This window comes from Amblyomma americanum, chromosome 1 (genome assembly GCF_052857255.1).
Source record: "Amblyomma americanum isolate KBUSLIRL-KWMA chromosome 1, ASM5285725v1, whole genome shotgun sequence".
Taxonomy (NCBI): domain Eukaryota; kingdom Metazoa; phylum Arthropoda; class Arachnida; order Ixodida; family Ixodidae; genus Amblyomma; species Amblyomma americanum.
The window spans coordinates 287578713-287592744 of record NC_135497.1 but is presented as its reverse complement, the minus strand read 5'-3'; the positions used below and the strand labels follow the sequence as shown (position 1 = coordinate 287592744).

Genomic DNA, 14032 nt, shown 5'->3' with positions numbered 1-14032 from the left:
CCCTTAATCAAGCGTTTACTTCGTATTCACATAAGCGCGAATACAGACATGCACATACCGTAGGCAATATGCTGCGACCTCGAATCCACCATGGCCAGAGGAGGGCAGCTGCAGACAAAAGGTCCGCCGTCACCGTGGAACCTTAAGGCTGGTGAAGTGGCCCTGTAAAAGAACGGCACCGTACTCTTTATGTACTATAAATCACTGTACGTGCACAAAAAGAGGAAAGCAGCTTTTGTACTCTCTAAAGCAGACGTTTACTTCGTATTCATGTAAACGCGACTACAGACATGCACCTACCGTAGGCAATCTGCTGCGACCAGGAATCCTTCACGACCATAGGGGGGCAGCTGCGGAGAAAAGGTCCGCCGTCACCGTGGAACCTTAAGGCTGGGGACGTGGCCCTGTAAAAGAACGGCACCGTACTCTTTATGTACTATAAAACGCCGTCGCGCATAAAAAGAGGAAAGCAGCTACTTTTCTCTCTTAAACAGGCGTTTACTTCGTATTCATGTAAACGCGACAATATACATGCACCTACCTTAGGCGAATTGCTCCGACCTCAAATCCGCCACGGTCAGAGGGGCAGCTGCGGACAAAAAGTCCGCCGTCACCGTGGAACCTTAAGGCTGGGGACATGGCCCTGTAAAAAAACGGCACCGTACTCTTTATGTACTATAAAGCGCTGTACGTGCACAAAAAGAGGAAAGCAGCTTCTGTACTCTCTAAAGCAGACGTTTGCTTCGTATTCATGTAAACGCGACTACAGACATGTACCTACCGTAGGCAATCTGCTGCGACCAGGAATCCTCCACGGCCATAGGGGGGCAGCTGCGGAGAAAAGGTCCGCCGTCACCGTGGAACCTTAAGGCTGGGGACGTGGCCCTGTAAAAGAACGGCACCGTACTCTTTATGTACTATAAAACGCCGTCGCGCATAAAAAGAGGAAAGCAGCTACTTTTCTCTCTTAAACAGGCGTTTACTTCGTATTCATGTAAACGCGACAATATACATGCACCTACCTTAGGCGAATTGCTCCGACCTCAAATCCGCCACGGTCAGAGGGGCAGCTGCGGACAAAAAGTCCGCCGTCACCGTGGAACCTTAAGGCTGGGGTCATGGCCCTGTAAAAAAACGGCACCGTACTCTTTATGTACTATAAAGCGCTGTACGTGCACAAAAAGAGGAAAGCAGCTTCTGTACTCTCTAAAGCAGACGTTTGCTTCGTATTCATGTAAACGCGACTACAGACATGCACCTACCGTAGGCAATCTGCTGCGACCAGGAATCCTCCACGGCCATAGGGGGGCAGCTGCGGAGAAAAGGTCCGCCGTCACCGTGGAACCTTAAGGCGGGAGATGTGGCCCTGTAAAAGAACGGCACCATACTCTTTATGTACTATAAAAGGCTGTACGTGCACAAAAGGAGGAAAGCAGCTGCTGTACTCCCATAATCAAGCGTTTACTTCGTATTCACATAAGCGCGACTACAGACATGCACCTACCGTAGGCAATCTGCTGCGACCAGGAATCCTCCACGGCCATAGGGGGGCAGCTGCGGAGAAAAGGTCCGCCGTCACCGTGGAACCTTAAGGCTGGAGATGTGGCCCTGTAAAAGAACGGCACCATACTCTTTATGTACTATAAATCACTGTACGTGCACAAAAAGAGGAAAGCAGCTTCTGTACACTCTAAAGCAGACGTTTACTTCGTATTCATGTAAACGCGACTACAGACATGCACCTACCGTAGGCAATCTGCTGCGACCAGGAATCGTCCACGGCCATAGGGGGGCAGCTGCGGAGAAAAGGTCCGCCGTCACCGTGGAACCTTAAGGCTGGGGACGTGGCCCTGTAAAAGAACGGCACCGTACTCTATGTGTACTATAAAACGCCGTCGCGCATAAAAAGAGGAAAGCAGCTACTCTTCTCTCTTAAACAGGCGTTTACTTCGTATTCATGTAAACGCGACAATATACATGCACCTACCTTAGGCGAATTGCTCCGACCTCAAATCCGCCACGGTCAGAGGGGCAGCTGCGGACAAAAAGTCCGCCGTCACCGTGGAACCTTAAGGCTGGGGACATGGCCCTGTAAAAGAACGGCACCGTACTCTTTATGTACTATAAATTACTGTACGTGCACAAAAAGAGGAAAGCAGCTTCTGTACTCTCTAAAGCAGACGTTTGCTTCGTATTCATGTAAACGCGACTACAGACATGCACCTACCGTAGGCAATCTGCTGCGACCAGGAATCCTCCACGGCCATAGGGGGGCAGCTGCGGAGAAAAGGTCCGCCGTCACCGTGGAACCTTAAGGCTGGGGACGTGGCCCTGTAAAAGAACGGCACCGTACTCTTTATGTACTATAAAACGCCGTCGCGCATAAAAAGAGGAAAGCAGCTACTTTTCTCTCTTAAACAGGCGTTTACTTCGTATTCATGTAAACGCGACAATATACATGCACCTACCTTAGGCGAATTGCTCCGACCTCAAATCCGCCACGGTCAGAGGGGCAGCTGCGGACAAAAAGTCCGCCGTCACCGTGGAACCTTAAGGCTGGGGACATGGCCCTGTAAAAAAACGGCACCGTACTCTTTATGTACTATAAAGCGCTGTACGTGCACAAAAAGAGGAAAGCAGCTTCTGTACTCTCTAAAGCAGACGTTTGCTTCGTATTCATGTAAACGCGACTACAGACATGTACCTACCGTAGGCAATCTGCTGCGACCAGGAATCCTCCACGGCCATAGGGGGGCAGCTGCGGAGAAAAGGTCCGCCGTCACCGTGGAACCTTAAGGCTGGGGACGTGGCCCTGTAAAAGAACGGCACCGTACTCTTTATGTACTATAAAACGCCGTCGCGCATAAAAAGAGGAAAGCAGCTACTTTTCTCTCTTTAACAGGCGTTTACTTCGTATTCATGTAAACGCGACAATATACATGCACCTACCTTAGGCGAATTGCTCCGACCTCAAATCCGCCACGGTCAGAGGGGCAGCTGCGGACAAAAAGTCCGCCGTCACCGTGGAACCTTAAGGCTGGGGTCATGGCCCTGTAAAAAAGCGGCACCGTACTCTTTATGTACTATAAAGCGCTGTACGTGCACAAAAAGAGGAAAGCAGCTTCTGTACTCTCTAAAGCAGTCGTTTGCTTCGTATTCATGTAAACGCGACTACAGACATGCACCTACCGTAGGCAATCTGCTGCGACCAGAAATCCTCCACGGCCATAGGGGGCAGCTGCGGAGAAAAGGTCCGCCGTCACCGTGGAACCTTAAGGCTGAAGATGTGGCCCTGTAAAAGAACGGCACCATACTCTTTATGTACTATAAAAGGCTGTACGTGCACAAAAGGAGGAAAGCAGCTGCTGTACTCCCATAATCAAGCGTTTACTTCGTATTCACATAAGCGCGACTACAGACATGCACCTACCGTAGGCAATCTGCTGCGACCAGGAATCCTCCACGGCCATAGGGGGGCAGCTGCGGAGAAAAGGTCCGCCGTCACCGTGGAACCTTAAGGCTGGAGATGTGGCCCTGTAAAAGAACGGCACCATACTCTTTATGTACTATAAATCACTGTACGTGCACAAAAAGAGGAAAGCAGCTTCTGTACTCTCTAAAGCAGACGTTTACTTCGTATTCATGTAAACGCGACTACAGACATGCACCTACCGTAGGCAATCTGCTGCGACCAGGAATCCTCCACGGCCATAGGGGGCAGCTGCGGAGAAAAGGTCCGCCGTCACCGTGGAACCTTAAGGCTGGGGACGTGGCCCTGTAAAAGAACGGCACCGTACTCTATATGTACTATAAAACGCCGTCGCGCATAAAAAGAGGAAAGCAGCTACTTTTCTCTCTTAAACAGGCGTTTACTTCGTATTCATGTAAACGCGACAATATACATGCACCTACCTTAGGCGAATTGCTCCGACCTCAAATCCGCCACGGTCAGAGGGGCAGCTGCGGACAAAAAGTCCGCCGTCACCGTGGAACCTTAAGGCTGGGGACATGGCCCTGTAAAAGAACGGCACCGTACTCTTTATGTACTATAAATTACTGTACGTGCACAAAAAGAGGAAAGCAGCTTCTGTACTCTCTAAAGCAGACGTTTGCTTCGTATTCATGTAAACGCGACTACAGACATGCACCTACCGTAGGCAATCTGCTGCGACCAGGAATCCTCCACGGCCATAGGGGGGCAGCTGCGGAGAAAAGGTCCGCCGTCACCGTGGAACCTTAAGGCTGGGGACGTGGCCCTGTAAAAGAACGGCACCATACTCTTTATGTACTATAAATCACTGTACGTGCACAAAAAGAGGAAAGCAGCTTCTGTACTCTCTAATGCAGACGTTTGCTTCGTATTCATGTAAACGCGACAATATACATGCACCTACCTTAGGCGAATTGCTCCGACCTCAAATCCGCCACGGTCAGAGGGGCAGCTGCGGACAAAAAGTCCGCCGTCACCGTGGAACCTTAAGGCTGGGGTCATGGCCCTGTAAAAAAACGGCACCGTACTCTTTATGTACTAGAAAGCGCTGTACGTGCGCAAAAAGAGGAAAGCAGCTTCTGTACTCTCTAAAGCAGACGTTTGCATCGTATTCATGTAAACGCGACTACAGACATGCACCTACCGTAGGCAATCTGCTGCGACCAGGAATCCTCCACGGCCATAGGGGGGCAGCTGCGGAGAAAAGGTCCGCCGTCACCGTGGAACCTTAAGGCTGGAGATGTGGCCCTGTAAAAGAACGGCACCATACTCTTTATGTACTATAAAAGGCTGTACGTGCACAAAAGGAGGAAAGCAGCTGCTGTACTCCCTTAATCAAGCGTTTACTTCGTATTCACATAAGCGCGACTACAGACATACACATACCGTAGGCAATATGCTGCGACCACAAATCCACCATGGCCAGAGGAGGGCAGCTGCAGACAAAAGGTCCGCCGTCACCGTAGAACCTTAAGGCTGGTGAAGTGGCCCTGTAAAAGAACGGCACCGTACTCTTTATGTACTATAAATCACTGTACGTGCACAAAAAGAGGAAAGCAGCTTCTGTACTCTCTAAAGCAGACGTTTACTTCGTATTCATGTAAACGCGACTACAGACATGCACCTACCGTAGGCAATCTGCTGCGACCAGGAATCCTCCACGGCCATAGGGGGGCAGCTGCGGAGAAAAGGTCCGCCGTCACCGTGGAACCTTAAGGCTGGGGACGTGGCCCTGTAAAAGAACGGCACCGTACTCTTTAAGTACTATAAAACGCCGTCGCGCATAAAAAGAGGAAAGCAGCTACTTTTCTCTCTTAAACAGGCGTTTACTTCGTATTCATGTAAACGCGACAATATACATGCACCTACCTTAGGCGAATTGCTCCGACCTCAAATCCGCCACGGTCAGAGGGGCAGCTGCGGACAAAAAGTCCGCCGTCACCGTGGAACCTTAAGGCTGGGGACATGGCCCTGTAAAAAAACGGCACCGTACTCTTTATGTACTATAAAGCGCTGTACGTGCACAAAAAGAGGAAGGCAGCTTCTGTTTTTTCTTAAGCACATGTTTGCTTCGTATTCATGTAAACGTGACTATAGATATGCACCTACCGTAGGCAATCTGCTGCGACCTGGAATCCACCACGGCCAGAGGGGGCAGCTGCGGAGAAAAGGTCCGCCGTCACCGTGGAACCTTAAGGCTGGAGATGTGGCCCTGTAAAAAAATGGCACCATACTCTTTATGTACTATAAAAGGCTGTACGTGCACAAAAGGAGGAAAGCAGCTACTGTACTCCCTTAATCAAGCTTTTACTTCGTATTCACATAAGTGCGACTACAGACATCACATACCGTGGGCAATCTGCTGCGACCTCGAATCCACCATGGCCAGAGGGGGGCAGCTGCGGACAAATGGTCCGCCGTCACTGTGGAACCTTAAGGCTGGTGACGTGGCCCTGTAAAATAACGGCACATTGCTGTTTAGTGACTATAAAAAGCCGTACGCGCACAAAAAGGCTAAAGCAGCTGCTGTACTCAAGCAGCCCTTTACTTCGTATACACGTAAGCACGACTACAGACATGCACCTACCGTAGCCAATCTGCTCCGATGTCGAATCACCACGGCAAGACGGGGGAGCTGCGGAGATAAAGTCCACCGCCACTGTGGAACCTTACGGCTGGGGACGTGGCCCTGTAAAAGAACGGCACCATGCTTTTTATCGTCTATAAAACGCCGTACCCGCACAAAAAGAGGAAAGCAGCTACTGTACTCCCTTAAGCAAGCGTTTACTTCATATTCACATAAGCCCGACAATAGACATGCACCCACCTTAGGCGACCTGCTCCGACCTCAAATCCACCATGGTCAGAGGGGGCAGCTGCGGAAAAAAACATCCGCCGTCACCGTGGAACATTAAGGCTGGGGACGTGGCCCTGTAAAAGAACGGCACCGTACTCTTTATGTACTATAAAACGCCGTCGCGCATAAAAAGAGGAAAGCAGCTACTTTTCTCTCTTAAACAGGCGTTTACTTCGTATTCATGTAAACGCGACAATATACATGCACCTACCTTAGGCGAATTGCTCCGACCTCAAATCCGCCACGGTCAGAGGGGCAGCTGCGGACAAAAAGTCCGCCGTCACCGTGGAACCTTAAGGCTGGGGTCATGGCCCTGTAAAAAAACGGCACCGTACTCTTTATGTACTATAAAGCGCTGTACGTGCACAAAAAGTGGAAATCAGCTTCTGTACTCTCTGAAGCAGACGTTTGCTTCGTATTCATGTAAACGCGACTACAGACATGCACCTACCGTAGGCAATCTGCTGCGACCAGGAATCCTCCACGGCCATAGGGGGCAGCTGCGGAGAAAAGGTCCGCCATCACCGTGGAACCTTAAGGCTGGAGATGTTGCCCTGTAAAAGAACGGCACCATACTCTTTATGTACTATAAAAGGCTGTACGTGCACAAAAGGAGGAAAGCAGCTGCTGTACTCCCATAATCAAGCGTTTACTTCGTATTCACATAAGCGCGACTACAGACATGCACCTACCGTAGGCAATCTGCTGCGACCAGGAATCCTCCACGGCCATAGGGGGCAGCTGCGGAGAAAAGGTCCGCCGTCACCGTGGAACCTTAAGGCTGGAGATGTGGCCCTTTAAAAGAACGGCACCATACTCTTTATGTACTATAAAAGGCTGTACGTGCACAAAAAGAGGAAATCAGCTTCTGTACTCCCTTAATCAAGCGTTTACTTCGTATTCACATAAGCGCGAATACAGACATGCACATACCGTAGGCAATATGCTGCGACCTCGAATCCACCATGGCCAGAGGAGGGCAGCTGCAGACAAAAGGTCCGCCGTCACCGTGGAACCTTAAGGCTGGTGAAGTGGCCCTGTAAAAGAACGGCACCGTACTCTTTATGTACTATAAATCACTGTACGTGCACAAAAAGAGGAAAGCAGCTTTTGTACTCTCTAAAGCAGACGTTTACTTCGTATTCATGTAAACGCGACTACAGACATGCACCTACCGTAGGCAATCTGCTGCGACCAGGAATCCTTCACGACCATAGGGGGGCAGCTGCGGAGAAAAGGTCCGCCGTCACCGTGGAACCTTAAGGCTGGGGACGTGGCCCTGTAAAAGAACGGCACCGTACTCTTTATGTACTATAAAACGCCGTCGCGCATAAAAAGAGGAAAGCAGCTACTTTTCTCTCTTAAACAGGCGTTTACTTCGTATTCATGTAAACGCGACAATATACATGCACCTACCTTAGGCGAATTGCTCCGACCTCAAATCCGCCACGGTCAGAGGGGCAGCTGCGGACAAAAAGTCCGCCGTCACCGTGGAACCTTAAGGCTGGGGACATGGCCCTGTAAAAAAACGGCACCGTACTCTTTATGTACTATAAAGCGCTGTACGTGCACAAAAAGAGGAAAGCAGCTTCTGTACTCTCTAAAGCAGACGTTTGCTTCGTATTCATGTAAACGCGACTACAGACATGTACCTACCGTAGGCAATCTGCTGCGACCAGGAATCCTCCACGGCCATAGGGGGGCAGCTGCGGAGAAAAGGTCCGCCGTCACCGTGGAACCTTAAGGCTGGGGACGTGGCCCTGTAAAAGAACGGCACCGTACTCTTTATGTACTATAAAACGCCGTCGCGCATAAAAAGAGGAAAGCAGCTACTTTTCTCTCTTAAACAGGCGTTTACTTCGTATTCATGTAAACGCGACAATATACATGCACCTACCTTAGGCGAATTGCTCCGACCTCAAATCCGCCACGGTCAGAGGGGCAGCTGCGGACAAAAAGTCCGCCGTCACCGTGGAACCTTAAGGCTGGGGTCATGGCCCTGTAAAAAAACGGCACCGTACTCTTTATGTACTATAAAGCGCTGTACGTGCACAAAAAGAGGAAAGCAGCTTCTGTACTCTCTAAAGCAGACGTTTGCTTCGTATTCATGTAAACGCGACTACAGACATGCACCTACCGTAGGCAATCTGCTGCGACCAGGAATCCTCCACGGCCATAGGGGGGCAGCTGCGGAGAAAAGGTCCGCCGTCACCGTGGAACCTTAAGGCGGGAGATGTGGCCCTGTAAAAGAACGGCACCATACTCTTTATGTACTATAAAAGGCTGTACGTGCACAAAAGGAGGAAAGCAGCTGCTGTACTCCCATAATCAAGCGTTTACTTCGTATTCACATAAGCGCGACTACAGACATGCACCTACCGTAGGCAATCTGCTGCGACCAGGAATCCTCCACGGCCATAGGGGGGCAGCTGCGGAGAAAAGGTCCGCCGTCACCGTGGAACCTTAAGGCTGGAGATGTGGCCCTGTAAAAGAACGGCACCATACTCTTTATGTACTATAAATCACTGTACGTGCACAAAAAGAGGAAAGCAGCTTCTGTACACTCTAAAGCAGACGTTTACTTCGTATTCATGTAAACGCGACTACAGACATGCACCTACCGTAGGCAATCTGCTGCGACCAGGAATCGTCCACGGCCATAGGGGGGCAGCTGCGGAGAAAAGGTCCGCCGTCACCGTGGAACCTTAAGGCTGGGGACGTGGCCCTGTAAAAGAACGGCACCGTACTCTATGTGTACTATAAAACGCCGTCGCGCATAAAAAGAGGAAAGCAGCTACTCTTCTCTCTTAAACAGGCGTTTACTTCGTATTCATGTAAACGCGACAATATACATGCACCTACCTTAGGCGAATTGCTCCGACCTCAAATCCGCCACGGTCAGAGGGGCAGCTGCGGACAAAAAGTCCGCCGTCACCGTGGAACCTTAAGGCTGGGGACATGGCCCTGTAAAAGAACGGCACCGTACTCTTTATGTACTATAAATTACTGTACGTGCACAAAAAGAGGAAAGCAGCTTCTGTACTCTCTAAAGCAGACGTTTGCTTCGTATTCATGTAAACGCGACTACAGACATGCACCTACCGTAGGCAATCTGCTGCGACCAGGAATCCTCCACGGCCATAGGGGGGCAGCTGCGGAGAAAAGGTCCGCCGTCACCGTGGAACCTTAAGGCTGGGGACGTGGCCCTGTAAAAGAACGGCACCGTACTCTTTATGTACTATAAAACGCCGTCGCGCATAAAAAGAGGAAAGCAGCTACTTTTCTCTCTTAAACAGGCGTTTACTTCGTATTCATGTAAACGCGACAATATACATGCACCTACCTTAGGCGAATTGCTCCGACCTCAAATCCGCCACGGTCAGAGGGGCAGCTGCGGACAAAAAGTCCGCCGTCACCGTGGAACCTTAAGGCTGGGGACATGGCCCTGTAAAAAAACGGCACCGTACTCTTTATGTACTATAAAGCGCTGTACGTGCACAAAAAGAGGAAAGCAGCTTCTGTACTCTCTAAAGCAGACGTTTGCTTCGTATTCATGTAAACGCGACTACAGACATGTACCTACCGTAGGCAATCTGCTGCGACCAGGAATCCTCCACGGCCATAGGGGGGCAGCTGCGGAGAAAAGGTCCGCCGTCACCGTGGAACCTTAAGGCTGGGGACGTGGCCCTGTAAAAGAACGGCACCGTACTCTTTATGTACTATAAAACGCCGTCGCGCATAAAAAGAGGAAAGCAGCTACTTTTCTCTCTTTAACAGGCGTTTACTTCGTATTCATGTAAACGCGACAATATACATGCACCTACCTTAGGCGAATTGCTCCGACCTCAAATCCGCCACGGTCAGAGGGGCAGCTGCGGACAAAAAGTCCGCCGTCACCGTGGAACCTTAAGGCTGGGGTCATGGCCCTGTAAAAAAGCGGCACCGTACTCTTTATGTACTATAAAGCGCTGTACGTGCACAAAAAGAGGAAAGCAGCTTCTGTACTCTCTAAAGCAGTCGTTTGCTTCGTATTCATGTAAACGCGACTACAGACATGCACCTACCGTAGGCAATCTGCTGCGACCAGAAATCCTCCACGGCCATAGGGGGGCAGCTGCGGAGAAAAGGTCCGCCGTCACCGTGGAACCTTAAGGCTGAAGATGTGGCCCTGTAAAAGAACGGCACCATACTCTTTATGTACTATAAAAGGCTGTACGTGCACAAAAGGAGGAAAGCAGCTGCTGTACTCCCATAATCAAGCGTTTACTTCGTATTCACATAAGCGCGACTACAGACATGCACCTACCGTAGGCAATCTGCTGCGACCAGGAATCCTCCACGGCCATAGGGGGGCAGCTGCGGAGAAAAGGTCCGCCGTCACCGTGGAACCTTAAGGCTGGAGATGTGGCCCTGTAAAAGAACGGCACCATACTCTTTATGTACTATAAATCACTGTACGTGCACAAAAAGAGGAAAGCAGCTTCTGTACTCTCTAAAGCAGACGTTTACTTCGTATTCATGTAAACGCGACTACAGACATGCACCTACCGTAGGCAATCTGCTGCGACCAGGAATCCTCCACGGCCATAGGGGGCAGCTGCGGAGAAAAGGTCCGCCGTCACCGTGGAACCTTAAGGCTGGGGACGTGGCCCTGTAAAAGAACGGCACCGTACTCTATATGTACTATAAAACGCCGTCGCGCATAAAAAGAGGAAAGCAGCTACTTTTCTCTCTTAAACAGGCGTTTACTTCGTATTCATGTAAACGCGACAATATACATGCACCTACCTTAGGCGAATTGCTCCGACCTCAAATCCGCCACGGTCAGAGGGGCAGCTGCGGACAAAAAGTCCGCCGTCACCGTGGAACCTTAAGGCTGGGGACATGGCCCTGTAAAAGAACGGCACCGTACTCTTTATGTACTATAAATTACTGTACGTGCACAAAAAGAGGAAAGCAGCTTCTGTACTCTCTAAAGCAGACGTTTGCTTCGTATTCATGTAAACGCGACTACAGACATGCACCTACCGTAGGCAATCTGCTGCGACCAGGAATCCTCCACGGCCATAGGGGGGCAGCTGCGGAGAAAAGGTCCGCCGTCACCGTGGAACCTTAAGGCTGGGGACGTGGCCCTGTAAAAGAACGGCACCATACTCTTTATGTACTATAAATCACTGTACGTGCACAAAAAGAGGAAAGCAGCTTCTGTACTCTCTAATGCAGACGTTTGCTTCGTATTCATGTAAACGCGACAATATACATGCACCTACCTTAGGCGAATTGCTCCGACCTCAAATCCGCCACGGTCAGAGGGGCAGCTGCGGACAAAAAGTCCGCCGTCACCGTGGAACCTTAAGGCTGGGGTCATGGCCCTGTAAAAAAACGGCACCGTACTCTTTATGTACTAGAAAGCGCTGTACGTGCGCAAAAAGAGGAAAGCAGCTTCTGTACTCTCTAAAGCAGACGTTTGCATCGTATTCATGTAAACGCGACTACAGACATGCACCTACCGTAGGCAATCTGCTGCGACCAGGAATCCTCCACGGCCATAGGGGGGCAGCTGCGGAGAAAAGGTCCGCCGTCACCGTGGAACCTTAAGGCTGGAGATGTGGCCCTGTAAAAGAACGGCACCATACTCTTTATGTACTATAAAAGGCTGTACGTGCACAAAAGGAGGAAAGCAGCTGCTGTACTCCCTTAATCAAGCGTTTACTTCGTATTCACATAAGCGCGACTACAGACATACACATACCGTAGGCAATATGCTGCGACCACAAATCCACCATGGCCAGAGGAGGGCAGCTGCAGACAAAAGGTCCGCCGTCACCGTAGAACCTTAAGGCTGGTGAAGTGGCCCTGTAAAAGAACGGCACCGTACTCTTTATGTACTATAAATCACTGTACGTGCACAAAAAGAGGAAAGCAGCTTCTGTACTCTCTAAAGCAGACGTTTACTTCGTATTCATGTAAACGCGACTACAGACATGCACCTACCGTAGGCAATCTGCTGCGACCAGGAATCCTCCACGGCCATAGGGGGGCAGCTGCGGAGAAAAGGTCCGCCGTCACCGTGGAACCTTAAGGCTGGGGACGTGGCCCTGTAAAAGAACGGCACCGTACTCTTTAAGTACTATAAAACGCCGTCGCGCATAAAAAGAGGAAAGCAGCTACTTTTCTCTCTTAAACAGGCGTTTACTTCGTATTCATGTAAACGCGACAATATACATGCACCTACCTTAGGCGAATTGCTCCGACCTCAAATCCGCCACGGTCAGAGGGGCAGCTGCGGACAAAAAGTCCGCCGTCACCGTGGAACCTTAAGGCTGGGGACATGGCCCTGTAAAAAAACGGCACCGTACTCTTTATGTACTATAAAGCGCTGTACGTGCACAAAAAGAGGAAGGCAGCTTCTGTTTTTTCTTAAGCACATGTTTGCTTCGTATTCATGTAAACGTGACTATAGATATGCACCTACCGTAGGCAATCTGCTGCGACCTGGAATCCACCACGGCCAGAGGGGGCAGCTGCGGAGAAAAGGTCCGCCGTCACCGTGGAACCTTAAGGCTGGAGATGTGGCCCTGTAAAAAAATGGCACCATACTCTTTATGTACTATAAAAGGCTGTACGTGCACAAAAGGAGGAAAGCAGCTACTGTACTCCCTTAATCAAGCTTTTACTTCGTATTCACATAAGTGCGACTACAGACATCACATACCGTGGGCAATCTGCTGCGACCTCGAATCCACCATGGCCAGAGGGGGGCAGCTGCGGACAAATGGTCCGCCGTCACTGTGGAACCTTAAGGCTGGTGACGTGGCCCTGTAAAATAACGGCACATTGCTGTTTAGTGACTATAAAAAGCCGTACGCGCACAAAAAGGCTAAAGCAGCTGCTGTACTCAAGCAGCCCTTTACTTCGTATACACGTAAGCACGACTACAGACATGCACCTACCGTAGCCAATCTGCTCCGATGTCGAATCACCACGGCAAGACGGGGGAGCTGCGGAGATAAAGTCCACCGCCACTGTGGAACCTTACGGCTGGGGACGTGGCCCTGTAAAAGAACGGCACCATGCTTTTTATCGTCTATAAAACGCCGTACCCGCACAAAAAGAGGAAAGCAGCTACTGTACTCCCTTAAGCAAGCGTTTACTTCATATTCACATAAGCCCGACAATAGACATGCACCCACCTTAGGCGACCTGCTCCGACCTCAAATCCACCATGGTCAGAGGGGGCAGCTGCGGAAAAAAACATCCGCCGTCACCGTGGAACATTAAGGCTGGGGACGTGGCCCTGTAAAAGAACGGCACCGTACTCTTTATGTACTATAAAACGCCGTCGCGCATAAAAAGAGGAAAGCAGCTACTTTTCTCTCTTAAACAGGCGTTTACTTCGTATTCATGTAAACGCGACAATATACATGCACCTACCTTAGGCGAATTGCTCCGACCTCAAATCCGCCACGGTCAGAGGGGCAGCTGCGGACAAAAAGTCCGCCGTCACCGTGGAACCTTAAGGCTGGGGTCATGGCCCTGTAAAAAAACGGCACCGTACTCTTTATGTACTATAAAGCGCTGTACGTGCACAAAAAGAGGAAAGCAGCTTCTGTACTCTCTAAAGCAGACGTTTGCTTCGTATTCATGTAAACGCGACTACAGACATGCACCTACCGTAGGCAATC

General features: G+C 50.3%; 2 long non-coding RNA genes across 2 annotated transcripts; both read right to left on the bottom strand.

Moving 5' to 3' along the window:
• Positions 1-5598: 5598 nt before the first annotated feature.
• On the bottom strand, positions 5599-6392 carry LOC144097878 (uncharacterized). Its single transcript, XR_013307108.1, has 4 exons — positions 6318-6392; positions 6078-6179; positions 5840-5943; positions 5599-5702 (listed from the first exon to the last, which is right to left on the bottom strand). It is a non-coding gene; the product is annotated as an uncharacterized LOC144097878 (long non-coding RNA).
• A 6429-nt stretch (positions 6393-12821) lies between these two features.
• Positions 12822-13615, bottom strand: LOC144097871 (uncharacterized). The gene is made up of 4 exons (XR_013307107.1): positions 13541-13615; positions 13301-13402; positions 13063-13166; positions 12822-12925 (listed from the first exon to the last, which is right to left on the bottom strand). It is a non-coding gene; the product is annotated as an uncharacterized LOC144097871 (long non-coding RNA).
• Between the last annotated feature and the right edge of the window lie 417 nt (positions 13616-14032).